Source organism: Ursus maritimus, unplaced genomic scaffold (assembly GCF_017311325.1).
Source record: "Ursus maritimus isolate PB19 unplaced genomic scaffold, ASM1731132v1 scaffold_13, whole genome shotgun sequence".
NCBI lineage: Eukaryota > Metazoa > Chordata > Mammalia > Carnivora > Ursidae > Ursus > Ursus maritimus.
In genome coordinates this window covers 51,286,422-51,302,880 of record NW_024423675.1, presented here as the reverse complement: position 1 = coordinate 51,302,880, position 16,459 = coordinate 51,286,422, and the positions used below count along the sequence as shown (strand labels likewise).

The following is a 16,459-nucleotide window of genomic DNA, read 5'->3' as shown; positions in this document are numbered from 1 at the left end:
ACCAGGTTCATGGACCTACCCAGTGGTGATTTCTCTAGTCTCTGGATGTATAATTGGAATAGTTGGCAGTTGGAGTTACCACAACATTGCATCATTGGTCTTGGGAAAGAACAAATGGAAACTTCTGAAACTGCCCCCACCCCACCTCCAGTAAAAATAGTAAATAAGAAATATATTTTATCCTAGTGGTGGGAGACAGAATCACTATAAAAGCAGCTATTGTCCCTATTAAAATCCTAAAGGACTCAGGGGTGGCACTGCTATCACTTCTATTTAATTCCCCAGTCTAGTTCTTGCAGAAACCACATGATGGATCCTGAAGAATGACTGTAAACTACCAGAGGCTCAGCCAAGTAGCCCCCATTTCCATAGCTCTGTTGGATGTGGCGTTACTGGACCAAATTAGTAAGGCTTTAAAAGTAGTATGCTGCCATTGTTCTGGAAAATGTGCTCTTTTTATTATAAATAGAAGAGAGAATCACAAAAAGTTCCCATTCACATGGGATGAACAATGTTCATTTACAGTTGTACCTCAAAGTTATTATTTCTCCCATATCCTATTTTAGTAAAATCCAAAGAGATCTGGATTGTCTGGTCATCCTACAGAACATCACTTTGATCTGCTACATCAATGACACAATTCTGCTGCAAAAGGATAAGCAAGAGGTCACTAGCACACTGAATGCCTTAGTATGCCCCAGGTGCTTCAGTGAGTCAATGAGTCCACTTCAGAAAGTTTTCAGGGATCTAATCCCATTTTGGCATTGGCTTTGCTGAAGACTACAACTAAAGTAGTGCCACAATCCCTTTTTGGAGCACCACACTTCTCTAGAATTTTAAAGATTCTGGGAAGTATATGCAGTTAAATGGAAAAAAAAATAAAACTCATTTAACTTTGTTTAATCCCAAATTTCCAAAACATATTTTACCTCTGGATCTTCTTTGAATTATAACCACTGAAATGCCCTATTGATGTGAACACTGTTCTTCCCAATTGTTTCTTACTGCTTGGTGTGTATTGATCTTATTATCCCTGCTACATTCTCCCAGTTCCTGCCAGTTCCCATCTGTTCTACTCTCCTAGTTCTATGATCTCCACAAAATATCTCCTGATTATACTCTCCCATTGGGAATTCTCTTCTAAATTCCGATGGAAATTTCAGCCTGCCTCGTTATTTACAATTTTTAATTACTAAACAACTTATAGACACAGGTCCAATTTCCCCAAACTAAATTGTAACCTTCTAAAGGGTACAGATGGCTTCTTTTAGTATTTTTGTGTTCTTTTTTTATCTTTCATAGGATAAAACACCCAACACACAGAGTTTTTGTAGATTTTTAAAAAATAGTTGATCGGTTGACAGATTATAGCACAATAATATTCCTGCTTCTACAGTTATTACATATAAACTAGCTCAGTGGTTCTCAAATGTTGGTGTGTATCAAATTCTTCTGGAGGGCTTGTTAATCATAGATTGCTGGCCTTGCTCTCAGAGTGCCTGATTCAATAATTCTGGGTGGCTCTTGAGAATCTTCCTTCCTAATGTTTCCCAGGTAACAATGTTGTTTCAGGGACTACACTCCAAGAACCACTGAACTAGGTAAATGAAAATATCTTTTTGGTCATCTTTGTATTAATGACCATATTTTCTCAAGGAAATTTTGTGATAACAGAATTTTTAGGTGTCATTTACTTTTTTAGGTGACATTTAAAACTAGAAATGTGACTAGTGTCTCATGAAAGTGCTCAGCTATTTTATCCATTATCATGTACCAAGGAAGAGCCTTGTTCTTTTTATAATACCTATGGTAGCTATATAATTAATTGTCTAAACTGGGATACCTTTGTTCAGGGAAATGCTAAACTGAAAAAAAGAATGCTGGGATTTCAGGCATACACCTGGACTGTCCCAAAAATATCAGGATATAAAGTCCCTATTTGTGGCTATCTATAGCACCCTCAATACCTCCTGTCCTCAGATCTATTCCTTTCTTCATCAGTCACCAGCATTGGTATCCCATGGACTTCCTGTTCTAAGAAAAGAAATGAACAAGTCTCCATCCTATCATTTATTGCTGGCCCATTCCATCTATATCTGGCTCTCCAAGTTTATTTTCTCTTTAACATTATTTCATTATGCATCTTTCCTTATTGGGGCTTTTCAGAGGATGAACTAATTGATAGAGGACAGAAATCGGGTAAGAATCAATATTGCCTCTAATCATAAAATATATTCATAATCTGTCCACTTTTCACCTCTACTATTCCTCCTACCCTAGTGTGATCCCCTCCTACTTCTCCCCTGGATGACTGCAATAGGTTCCTACTTCTATCTGTGCCCACTTTGAGTACATTCTACACATAGCAACCAGAAAATCCCTTTTAAAATATCACTTAGGGGCGCCTGGGTGGCACAGCGGTTGAGCGTCTGCCTTCGGCTCAGGGCGTGATCCCGGCATTATGGGATCGAACCCCACGTCAGGCTCCTCCACTATGAGCCTGCTTCTTCCTCTCCCACTCCCCCTGCTTGTGTTCCCTCTCTCGCTGGCTGTCTCTATCTCTGTCAAATAAATAAATAAAATCTTTAAAAATAAATAAATAAAATAAAATAAAATAAAATATCACTTAAATTATACATATAACTGAAAATAAAACCACTACCTTTTAGTACCTACAATTCACAAAATTCACAAAACCACTACCTTTTAGTACCTACAATTCACTTTTATATTTTTTATTCTGTTTTGTAATGCAGACCACAACCCATTAAACTGATTTCATGACCCACCAGTGGATCACAATACACAATTGAAAAGTACTGGTTTAGGAAGAGGTAAGAAAAGTGAGTGTTGAAATTAGATAGATAAATTAGATAATAAGAATAAAGGGACAAGTACGATATTTATTATATTAATGATTTACTAACATACACTGGGTATTTTCTATATTTAAGGAACTGTAATAAATACTCTAATGCCTTGACCCTTTTGTTTATATTTTTTCTTTTTAGATTTTATTTACTTATTTGACAGAGAGAAAGCACAAGCAGGGGAAGCAGCAGAGGGAGAGGGAGAGGGAGAAGCAGGTTCCCCACGAAGGAGGGAGCCCGAAGAGGGACCCAATCAGGACCCTGCGATCATGACCTGAGCTGAAGGCAGACGCTTAACTGTCTGAGCCACCCAGGCGCCCCACCATGACTCTTAATCCTTAGACAAATTGTCATATGAAGACCTTGAGGTTTTGCCCAAGGTCAAATGGCAAGTAAGTTGCAGAGCCAGAACTCTAACCCACCTCCGTATGATTTCAGTGTCCCTCTTCTATGACCAGGATAACATATTTCCTTCATGTATGCCCCAATATTGTTCTATAAATTGTTTACATTAATTAAAAATGCAGATAATTGTACACCTGAAACTGATATAACACTGTATGTTAACTTCACCGGAATTAAAACAAAATAAAATAATTTTTAAAATATGCAGATAACGGCCCCATTTTTCCTATTTCAACTTGCTGTCATGTAATTGTCATGACCAATATTTGTTTCAAAATATTACCATAAATATTTGCAGTGAAAAGAGTATTTCAGAACATTATTATTATTATTCTACAGATTTTCCCTTTTCAATAGGCAAATGCCAGCATTTGCAGATATACTTAGAAGGCAATAAATCTTATTTATGCTAGAAGATTAACAATTTTATGTACGGAGAGGCTAGTAAGTATTCTGGATGATTAGTTACTTGGTCTCATTTTAACACAATCAAAAGATCGTGACAGATCAATATGTTTATTACAATTTTTCAACTTCTCTTATGATAAACAGTCCTTTCCCCAACTTGTTTGTGTGCAGTGTGTTCCTTTTTAAGCATAGAGAGAAACCATTACATATTCAATACAAAAACTTGTAAATGTTAATTTGTCATGGACCAGAGATTGACTGACAGGAAAGAACAAAAGGTGACAGACTGCTGTTCATTTCAGCATAAGAAAAGGAAAAGAAAATGGAGCTTACCAAAGAAGCCTAGAGGAATGAATAAAATATTTGAAAAAGGAGGGAAATGGGAGAATGTAAAAGAGGTAATACTGGACCAAAAGATTAATTAAAAAAAAAAAGACGGAAAGTAAAAAGAGATAATTCAATGTTTTCTCCCTCCGATTTAGGTAAAATCATGGAGGACAGCCTCACATAGAGGAGCCTAATGGACTAGAAATCCAGAGGGCTAGTAGAAGCAAACCAAATCCTCTTTGAACTACTTAAGAAAAAGGGCTGAGTGAGAAAGGGTCCGGCTTAAGTTGGAAGTAAAAGCAATTAAAGGATTGAATAAAGAAGAAGGAACCCCGTCAAAGAAAATAATTCTCTAACCAACTGATTCAGTCACGGCACAGCCTCCACTATTTGTGCCAGACACTGTGCTGAATGCTTGGGAAACAAATACACATAAAACCTGGTCCTTGCCCTCAAGGGATTCGCAATTCTATTGGGAGAATTACACTAGTACACAGATCATCACAACACACTGAGGTAAGTGCTAGGATAGAAGAATGAATGAGGAGCCATGAAAGGAGATACAAAAGGGATGTGGGCATGTGGACGAGCATCCTAACTCAGACTAGGGAAGAGGCTTGGGAGAGAATGAATCAGTGACCTTTCTTAAAAGGGGAAGCTACTTAGAAAGGAGGGCATAGAGTCTTTTCAAAACAGCAGGGATCGAACACACAAAGGTACATAGGTGAGAGAGAGAATTACAGGTGCACAGAAAATAAGACAGTTGTAGGATAATGTTGGAGAGGTAATCTGGAGTCAGGTCTAAAGAAGCGATGAATAGGATGCCAAGGTATTTGGACGCCATCCCAAAGACTACAAGTCACATTAAATACTTAAATCAGGGGAATGATGTGTTTGATATAACAATCTGAGGAACAGATGGGAATAGAGACAAGATTGGGGGAGATAAAATTGCAAGGACAAAGTAAAGAAAGTCAGATAGGAGTTGTGACAGTAATCCAAATAAGAAATGATGAAGGCTAAGAAAAAAAACAAAACAAAAACCAAACAAAGGATATGATGAAGAACTAAGGTAGGAGCTATAGAGATGGAGATAAGGGGACAGAGCCAAAAACTACTGAAGAGATAAAACAGCAAAACACGGAGACCAAATGTACGGATATGTGTGTGTGTGTGTGCATGTGCACACAACTTTCGGATGTGTGGCTTGGGTGATAGCACAGTAGTTTAGAGTACCATTCCCCAAGACAGTAAATTAAGAGGAAGTACATATGGGGAGGGATACGAGGAAGATGATGAATTCATCTTCAGACATAAGGAGCTTGAGTTACCTAGGGATGTTCAAGTGAAGACATAGATGCGTGGTTGCAGAGTTCAGGAGAGATTACTGGTGAAGGCTGAATCCTTGAGACTGAGATTCCCCCAAGGACAGTGGAAAGAGTCAGAAATAAAGCACAGTGAGGAAGGAACTTGTCAAGTAGCAGCAATTAAGGAGCTAGCAGAAGTAAAGGGAGGGTCTATGGAGACTGAAAAGGACATTCCAAAGCCAAGAGGGAATATAATAGAGGGAATAGTAAATGGAGAACAGAATTAGAGAAGACCAGGAAAAAGAGAATGTTTAACAGAGAAATTCAGCAGAGGAGCAAATAAACAAAGACAGAATGTACCCATTAAATCTAGCAACTAGGAGGCATTACCAGACAACTTCAGGCATAGAATGGCAAAAGTCTGATTACAGTGGATTAAAGAGTAAATTGGAGATAACAGGGCTTTTATTCTACTGCCCCTTTACCACAAAGATTTGGCCCAATATATCATCACTGGTTTATTACTGGCTACTGCCATTTGAAAAGAAGCTTTTGCTGGAGGTGTCAGTATTTTTCCACTTTTCTATAAAGGACCATTCTTTCTTTGTTTGATGAGAATGTTTTAAATTCTACTTTCTTAGCAAATTTCAATTATTAATACAGTGTTATTGACTATAGTCACCATGTTATACATTAGATCCTCAGACCTTATTTATCTCATAACTGAAAATGTGTTTTTTGGCCAACTTCTCCCTATTTCTATCACTCCTAGCCCCTAGCAACCAATTTTCTATACTATGAGTTTTGATTTTTTGTTTGTTTCCACATATAATTGATAACATGCAGTATTTGTCTTTCACTTTTGGGCTATTTGCCTTAGCAAATGCCCTCCAGTTTCATCCATGTTGTTGCAAATGACAGGACTTCCTTTTTAAGGCTGAATAATATTCTAATATATATATTAAGTTACATATAATACATATAATAGAATGTATATATCAGATTTTTAAAATCATTCATACATCGACAGACACTTAAGTTGTTTCATACATTGGCTATTGTGAATAGTGCTGCTATGAACATGGGCGTAAGAGGAGATATCTTTTTGAAATAATGATTTCATTTCCTTTGGAAACCTGGAAGTTGGATTGCTGGATCATATGGTAGTCCTATTTTTAATTTCTTAAGGAACCTCCACATTGTTTTCCATAGTGGGTGTATCATTTTATATTCCTACCAACAGTGTACAGGGCTCCCTTTTCTCACTATTTGTTAGCTCTTGTCTTTTTTATAATAGCCATCTTAACAGGTACGAAATAATATTTCGTTGTGGTTTTGATTTGCATTTCCCTGATGATTGGTGAGAACTGTCTGAAATTCCTCTTGGACATCTATATGTCTTCATTGGAAAAATGTCTATTTAGTCCTTTGCCCATTTTTTAAATGGGCTGTTTTGTCTTGCTTTTTACTATTGAGTTGTAGGAGTTCCTTATAAATTTTGAGTATTAACCCCTTATCAGATGTGTGACTTGAAGGTATCTTCTCCCATTCAGTAGGTTGCCTTTTCATTTTGTTGATGGTTTCCTTTGCTGTGATGTCATCCCACTTGTTTATTTTTGCTTTTGTTGCATTTGCTTTTGGAGTCAGATCCAAAAAATCATTGCCAAGACCAATGTCAAAGAGCTTACCACCTATTATTTCTTCCACCTATGCTTTCTTTCTAAATCCATTTGGAGCTGAATTTTTGTGTATGGTGAAAGATATGTGTCCAGTTATTTTGCATGTGGATATCCAGTTTTCCCAACACCATTTATTGAAGACACTATTCTTTATCCATTATATATTCTTTACTCTTTTATCAAAAAATTAACTGATCATATATTCATGGGCTTACTTCGGAGCTGTTATTTTTGATTGATCCGTGTGTCTGCTTTTATGCCAATACTGGATAATTTTGGTTACTATAGCTTTATAATACAGTATGTAATCAGGAAGTACGATGCCTCCAGCTTTGTTCTTTCTCAAGATTGCTTTGGTTACTTGGGTCTTTTGCAGTTCCATACAAATTTTAGTATTGTTTGTTCTGTTTCTGTGAAAAAGGCCATTGGAATTTTGATAGTGAATCTATAGATTACTTTTGTGGTACTGAGATTTTAACAATATTAATTCCTCTAACCCATGAACAAGAAATGTCTTTCCATTTATTTGTGTCTTCTACAATTTCTTTCATCAATGTCTTTACAGTTTTGAGTGTACTGGTCTTTCACCGTTTTGGTTAAATTTATTCCTAAGTATTTTAACATTGTTGATGCTATTATAAATGGGATTGAGTTCTTAATTCTTCCTTCCAATGGTTCATTTGTAGTGTGTAGAAATGCAACTGATTTTTGTGTATTGATTTTGTTCCTGCAACTTTATTGAAATTGTATATTAGTGCTAACAGTTTTTTGGTGGAGTCTTCAGACTTTATATATGTATAATATCATGTCATCTGCAAATGGAAACAATTTTACTTCTTTCAATTTGGATGACTTTTATTCCTTTTTCTTGAATTTCTCCAACTAAGACTTCCAGTACTATGTGGAATAAGTGATAAGAGTGGCTATCCTTGTCTTGTTCTGATTTTAGAGAAAAAGCTTTCAGTTTTTCACTGTTGAGTGATATTTCCTGTGGGTTTCTCATGTATGGCCCTTATTAAGTTGAAGTATGTTTTCTCTATACCCAGTTTGTTGAGAACTTTTCTCATGAAAATGTGTTGAATTTTGTCATCTGCTTTTTCTGAATCTACTGAAATGATCATGTAATTTTTATCCCTTATTTTATTAATGTGGTATATTACACTGATTGATCTGTGGATCTTGAACCATCCTTGCATCCCTGGAATAAATCCTACTTGATCATTGTATATGATCATTTTAATGTACTGCTGAATTTGGTTTGTTTATATTGTGTTGAAGATTTTTGCATCTATGTTCATTAGAGATATCGGCCTGTAATTTTCTTTTCTTATACTGTCTTTGTTTGGCTTTGATATCAGGGTAATGCTGGCCTTCTTATAAGATGACTTTGCAAGTGTTCCCTCTTCTATTTTTTGGAAGAATTTGAGAAGGATTGATATTAATTTTTCTTTGAATGTTTGGGAGAATTTACCAGTGAAGTCATGTGGTCCTTGTATTGTATGGATGAAGGTTTCTGTGATTCGTCCTGCATAACCAACCACCCAGAGCTGCACATACACAGGCAGGTTAAGGAATGTTGTTTGTGAGACATGTGCTGCATAAGTGACCTCGGGAACCTGGTTAGTTGACATTAGCTGGCCTCCAAGTCAGTACTGGCCCTTCTGCTCTGGACACCAAGAGCTATAAAGTTTGCCTTGCATACCCTCTGGCTCCAGGCTGGGCTGGCCCCCCAGAATGGAATACAGGAGGGGAGGCAGGCACATATGGCCCTGTCTCCGCGAAGATTTAAAGACATCATAACATAGAAACTCAACTCACTTCAAACTGCACATAGACAAACAAATGTTTAACTTCAGACCTTGTCATTTGCCCTATACATACGGCCCTTAAGGGGATGGTCAGCTGGAAGTCTCATCTGAGGGGAGGACACTCCACCCAGGCCTCTCAATTGGGACTCCAGCCTGACTGTCTCCATGGGTCTTCCACAGCTAATGAGGTTGGATGTTGTAAGTACCTGATTTGATGTAACTTTGTCTTATTCTCCTTTACTGCTTACTATTGCCCTCATCTATGTGCAGATTTCCCTTTTCTTCCGTTTCCATTAGATTTTTATATCAATAAAGTGTTTTTTCCCCTCCAAAACTGAGAGTACGGCTGCCATCAATCTTTTCTTTAGAAGAGTCCTAGGCTTTTCTTTGTTGTGAGGTTTTAGATTACTGAGTCAATCTTACTAGTAATAGGTCTGTTCAGATTTTCTATTTCTAAATTTATGATCCAGTCCAAGTAGGTTGTATATTTCTAAAAATTTATCCATTTTTTCTAAGTTGTCCTACTTGTTGGTGCATGATCATTCATAGTACTCTCATATAATCTTTTGTATTTCTGTGCTATCAGTTATAATGTCTCTTATTTCTAATTGTATTTGAGTTCTCTCTCCGTTTTTTCTTAGTAAGTCCAGATAACAGTTTGTCTATTTTCTTTATCTTTTCAAAAAACAATTCTTAGTTTAGTTGATCTTTTCTATTGTGTCTTTAGTCTCTATTTGATCTATTTACTATGTTCTTCCTTCTGCAAACTTTGGGCTTGGTTTGTTTTCTTGTTCCTTGATGCTTAGATTGTTTATTTGAGAGCTTGTTATTCTTCTTGATGTATGCATTTATTGCTATAAATTTTCCTCTTAGAACTGCTCTTGCTGCATCCCATAAATATTAATATGTTCTGTTTCCATTTTCATGTGTCTCAAAATATTTTATTTCTCTTTTGATTTCTTCTTTGACCCATTGATTGTTTAGGAACATGTTGTTTAATCTTCATGTATTTGTCAATTTTCCATTTTCCTTGTAATTGATTTCTAGTTTCATACCATTGTGGTCAGAAAAGATGCATGACAGATTTCAATATAAATTTATTAAGCCTTGTTCTGTAGCCTAACACATGCTGTATCTTGGAAAATGTTGCATGTGCACTTAAGAAATATTTGTATTCTGTTGCTATTAGATGGAGTGTTCTATATATGTCTATTTGATCTTATGTGTCATTTAAGTCCAACGTTTCCTTATTGATTTTCTGTCTCGATGATCTACCCATTGTCGAGGGTGAGGTACTGAAATTCTCTGCTATTATTGCATTGCTGTCTATACAGCAATACAGATCTGTTAATAGTTGCTTTATATATTTAGATTCTCCAAAGTACTATTCTTAGTTAAGGGGAAAAAATTCTTCAAAACCTCATGTCAAAAGGCAAAGTACTTTTCTGTCCGACGGTGCCAGTGAGACATGTCCGACTGACAGGAAAATCAGCCTTAATTACTAGTTATATTAGACATTAGTTTTCAAACATCAAATCCCAAGTGTAATGACTAACTAGACAAGGAGTCAGACTTGAGAAAGGTAGACACACAAAGACATACACAAATATAAAAAGTTAAGATGAAAGATAAAAATAATATTAGAGCTATTAAAATTTGCAGCAATAAATAAAATGAACAATTCTGGGGTGAACTTCTCTTAAACCCACACTTCCCCCAACCCCTTCCCAGAAAATTAGATGCACTTAAACTCTCATTTCAAATTTCCAGTCATGTCTACAATACTGCGTCACATGGAGGTTCCATCACGATCTTGGAATTTGAGACAGTATGGTAATTCTATGCATTTGAATCTTCAGAGCAAATAATAACCTCTACATACTCACTTTTAGAGTGGTTCGCGTTGATCGTCTTTTTTTCATTCTATCCTCCATATCTCTTACCCTCTATTTCACATTTCCCATCTCTTTATCCTCTGTACTTCATTCAGGTTAATTTCTTGAGATTACTCTCACTAGAAATCTCTTAAATTGTATAAGGTTCTATATAACCACTTCATGAATTTCAGTTTCAGTGATACCTGGTAGATATTTTATTTTGTACTTTGTCAAATCTTCAAGTTATTATGTCATTGTCTTATTCTCCACGACTTATTCCTCTTTTTGCTTTTTAAATCATTTTAACAGTACAGTGATTACCACATGACCTATTTACAATTTCTCTATTATCTCAAGTATCAAGAGAGCTATTTTTCTTAAATGTGTGTTGGCTGTCTCCCTCAAGGTGTAATATTTCCTTATGTGCTTTCCATTTTTTTCTCATGAGCTCATTTTTAGTGGGATTTTTTTTTTCCTGTACCAGTCTCATGTACCCTGGATTGGTTGTTACAAAATTGTTTTGTCTTTACTTCTTCAAACCCCCAGTGTGTTCACTAGTTCAGAATGTTTTAAAATTGATTTTTTTCTCTTAAGGAGTTCAGCAAGGTATTCATAAAATAGCTTCATACTCCATGCTTATTTTTGATTCTGACCTAAGACTTCAATTTTTCACTGGATTATTTCTTTTTTCCCATCCAAGCCCTTGGCAGAGGCAAATTCTTTGTTGCATTTTTGGGCAGATGAGTAAACCTTCCCATTTATTCTTTAACTCCATTCTTGCAGAGGTACAGCTTTAGCATGGTTATTAGTTCCCATTCCTCTACTTGTGTCCAAGGTCATATATCTTATTCTAACAATGGGCACTCAACTCTACTCATTAGTATGAAATCAGAATATGAGTTTAAATCCTAATGTTCCCACTAATCATAACATTGCAATTAAATCACATATCCTCACTGTACTCTAGTTTTTCACTAATATAATGTGGGGAACAGAAATAATTTTGACACATGTAAAGACCTCTAAAATGTGAAGAATAATGATAGTGATATAAAAACATCTTCTACTTTACTTGAGACCCTGGGATCAGGAAGTGAAAGTGGCAATATTTCAAGATGACAGGCCAGGATGCTTATAAGAAGCATACAGATGGAAGAGCAGTTCAGAGGCAAGAGAGTCTAAAAGGTCAGCTCACACATTAAACCCATGCTTCAACAGGAATAGGACTTTCTACAGGAATATGGGACAGATGGGGAAAGCAGCAGGATGTCTCAGTGCCTCAATCCAGAGCTGTGAGGGGCTAAAAAGGCTGATGGGAATCCCACAAAAAAAGTCAAAACAGGCCAGGTCACTAAGGAAAACAAAAATAGTCCACTTGCATAGGAATCAGATCAAGGATCTGAAGGTTTAAGAGACATAAGAAAGGTAATGGAAAACTTTCTTCAATTAAGTGAAACAGGTAAAGCAATGACAAAATGACACTTAAAAAAAAATACCAACATTTAAGAAGCAGAGGTTTTGGAATTGTCATTCTACTAAACTTCAAATATTTCCCATTATACCTATTTGTATTTAATCTTAACACTCAGATCATTATTGTATATATTGGCTTAGCTTCTGTCTCCACTACTGCATTATATAATCTTCAAGGGAAGGAGTAATTTCTCCATTTCCAGCCCTCAGCACAGTGGCCTAGTATAGAGTCTATTTTCAATAACTGAATGTTGAATGGAGAAATGAGAAAACTGATATGACAGGAGGGCCCAAAAGCCAGGAAAAAGAGGCATGTACAATGTTAAACAAAAATCAAGATTTATGCAAACCAAAAAGCATTTTTCCAAAGATCTTTGGTAGCTTGGAATTGGCAGGTTACATTACAGAATCACAAGCTCCCTCTTTGAGTGCACAGAGAGAACTCTGGAAAGCGGAAGAAAGCAAAGGAGGGAGTACTCTTTTTAAGGGTGTGGAAGACATACAAATGGCTAACAGACACATGAAAAAATGTTCAAAATCATTAGCCATCAGGGAAATTCAAATCAAAACCACAGTGAGATACCACCTTATGCCAGTAAGAATGGCAAAAATTGGCAAGGCAAGAAACAACAAATGTTGGAGAGGATGTGGAGAAAGGGGAACCCTCTTACACTGTTGGTGGGAATGCAAGTTGGTACAGCCACTTTGGAAAACAGTGTGGAGGTCCCTTGAAAAGTTAAATATAGAGCTACCCTGTGATCCAGCAATTGCACTACTGGGTATTTACCCCAAAGATACAGACGTAGTGAAGAGAAGAGCCATATGCACCCCAATGTTCATAGCAGCATTTTCCACAATATCTAAATTGTGGAAGGAGCCAAGATGTCCTTCAACAGATAACTGGATTAAGAAGATGTGGTCCATATATACACTGGAATATTACTCAGCCATCAGAAAGAATGATTACCCAACATTTGCATCAACATGGATGGGACTGGAGGAGATTATGCTAAGTGAAATAAATCAAGCAGAGAAAGACAATTATCGTATGGTTTCACTCATTTATGGAACATAAGGAATAGCAGGGAGATCGGTAGGAAAAGGAAGGGAAGAACGAAGGGGGGGTAAACAGAAGGGGGAATGAACCACGAGAGACTATGGACTCTGGGAAACAAACTGAGGGCTTCAGAGGTGAGGGGGTGGAGGATTGGGATAGGCTGGTGATGGGTAGTAAGGAGGGCACGTATTGCATGGTGCACTGGGTGTTACATGCAAATAAGGAATCATGGAACACTACATCAAAAACTAAGGATGTACTGTATGGTGACTAACATAACATAATAAAAAATTATATTTAAAATATTTTTTTAAAAATTAGTCCACATACCTGGTAGCCATACCAACCACTACTACTTCTTAGAAAAATAAGTAAATTATACATACATACATTAAAAAAACAATAAAATAATAAAATAAAATAAAATAAATAAAGGGTGTGGAAGAGGGCAAACTCTGCAACTCACACCAGTCATCCAGATTCCTGAGAAAAGTAAAGCAGAAGTATTGTAAATGAGGCCTCAAAGGAAGACTCACAGAACAACTGAAATAGCTCTGGGAACACCAAATCAAATTATTTTTGTAATAATGGCAGATTGTGTAGATCAAAGAAATAACTAATGTAATTTTATTAAACTTTAGTGAGGCTTTTGATTCAAATGCCATAGTTCTCTACCAGTTGGACACTTTGCTTAATGATGTTCCAAACTACAAGGAGAATATATGTATCTTATAATTATTAATAAAATTAAATATTAAAACTGTGATACTGTGATTTGTAAGAAATATGCATTTGTCGTTGGTCCACTCCCCACTAGCTCACAGCTTCTAAAACCCATGCAATTTCCTATGATAAGGGCCGTAAAGTTGTTTTTTGTTATGTTAATGGACGACTTCAGTAAAAATCTATAGGTCACCTAGGGATGGGGGCTGGTTGCCAGGGGAAAAAAACAGGCGATTAGAGGGTTGGAATTTTTGGCTCCACCACCCACCTACCTCTAAGGGGGTGGGGGAGAGGGGCTTGGATCAATCACCATTGGCCAGTGATGTACTCAATCATGGCTGTGTAGTGAAGCTTCCATAAAAACTCAAAAGGATAGGGTTCAGAGGGTTTCTGGGTTGGTGAACATGTAGAGATTAGGGTAGAATAGCAAGATTGGAGAATGCATGGAAGCTCCAAACCCTATGCATCTCTTCCAGCTGGCTGTTCTGAGTTACATCCTTTTACAATGATCTGGTCATCTAGTAAGTAAAATGTTCCTTTGAGTTCTGTGAGCCACTGTAGCAAATTTAACAAGCCCAAGGAGAGGATCATTGAAATCTATTATCTATAGTCAGTTATTCAGAAGTACAGGTGATAACCTGGACTTGGGATTGGAGTCTGAAGTGCAGATGAGGGAGGAAGAGGAGCAGTCTTATATGACTAAGCCCTTAACCTGTAGAATCTGAAGCCATTTCCAGGTAGATAGTATCGGTATTGAGTTGAATGTTAGGACACACAGCTGGTGTCTGAGAATCGCTTTTGGTTGTGAGAATCCCACATACACACACACATTGGAAACTGGGTCTCAGAGCACCTAAGGAAAAATATTTTTATATGTTATATATACTACATAGTATATGCTTTATGTATTTTATAAATCTATTTTTCAGATATGACATATATATTTCTCCAAAAGTCTATATTCTTGCAAGAAATTAATGCAAAGAAAAAAACTTACAGAGCTTGTCTGGGGCAGAGACCATTAATAGACCCCTAGCATCCATTTTTCCCTTCTCTTATCTTACAGGAATCTTGGAGCTGTAGGTGGGCACATGACTACCCAGTGAGAGACCATCAGCCTCTCTTACAGCTAGGTGTAAGCAGGTAGCTAAGTGCATACTAATGAATCATGAACAGAACTACTTTCAGGTCTTTTTTTTTTTTCTTTTTTTAAAGAGAAGGCTAGGTGCCACGAGCAGTCTTTTTCTCTTGTTCATCAAAAAATGACAACATATACAGCAGTTGCCTTGGACTTAGAGAAGGAAGCCACATGTTAAGGACGACAGAGACAAATCTTCAGCCTGGGTCTTTGGATGACCTGATGACCTCACAATCACCCTGCCAGCTTTGGACCACTCACCTCTGGACTGCTAAGTAAGAATCAAGCTTCTATCTTATTAAACCACAGAATGTCTGAATCATCTCCTTACATATCAGCTTAGTATGCATCTTAAGTAATTAAATCATCAGATTAAATAAATGTGCAAAGCTATTCATTCTAACTTCATGCCAATCTATGATTTCATGTTTGTTACCATTGATAAACCTGAATACATCATAGAATGGTGAATACTGGTTTAGAGTGGTTTTCAAACTTCATTATATGATAATAGTTTATGATAGTAAGTCTGTGGTGAAGCCCATAAATTTGCATATTTAGAAAGCCACTTGGATGATTTTGTTTCAGGTGGTCAATAAGAGATATTTTGAAGCATTGTGAAATAATGGTGATAGGACTGAATTGTGTCTGGTAGGAAGCAATCCTAGAGCTACAAATATTTTATACCTAAAATAAGTATTATGAACCAGTGTATGAAAGATGAAGTGAAAATGAAGAAGATAATGGCTATAATGAGCCCTTTTAAAAAGAAGATCAAGACTAGGTTGGTTTCTTCTTATTAAAAAAAATTACAGTGGATCTTGGGTGGCTCAGTCAGTTAAGTGGCTGCCTTCAGCTCAGGTCATGATCCTGAGGTCCTGGGATTGAGCCCCACGTCACGCTCCCTGCTCAGCGGAGAGCCTGCTTCTCCCTCTCCCTCTGCCTGCCACTCTATTTGTGCTCTCTCTCTCTCTCTCTCTCTGTCAAATAAATAAATAAAATCTTCACCAAAAAAAAAAAAAAAAATGCAGGCATAGCCAAGAGTTCCAAGCTATTGGAGCAGTGGTTCTCAGCAGCCAAGTTCCCATCAGAATTGCCTGTGGAGTTTTTAGAAGTACAGATGCTTGTCCTCACTCTGATCTGCTAAATATTGGAAGTCTAGTCCAGTTTTTTAAAAAACATCAAAAGTGATTATAATTCATGAATAACAGGCATGATGTTACCCAGTTAAGGTACAGAATCTGAAGAAATTCTGAGGAAGTTTTTCGTTGTTTGAAAATGAGATATTAAGGATCTTGAATACTAGTACAAGAAATCTGGACATTGTCCTATTAATGATAGGGAATCGAAGTTGTTTGTGTCTTGAACTGATACGGACAAAGAAATG

The 16,459-nt window shown here is 36.7% G+C and overlaps 1 protein-coding gene across 1 annotated transcript in view; it reads right to left on the bottom strand.

Annotated features, from left to right (window-relative positions):
• GRM1 (glutamate metabotropic receptor 1) overlaps window positions 1-16,459 on the bottom strand; it is a 397,420-nt gene that overhangs the window by 237,418 nt on the left and 143,543 nt on the right.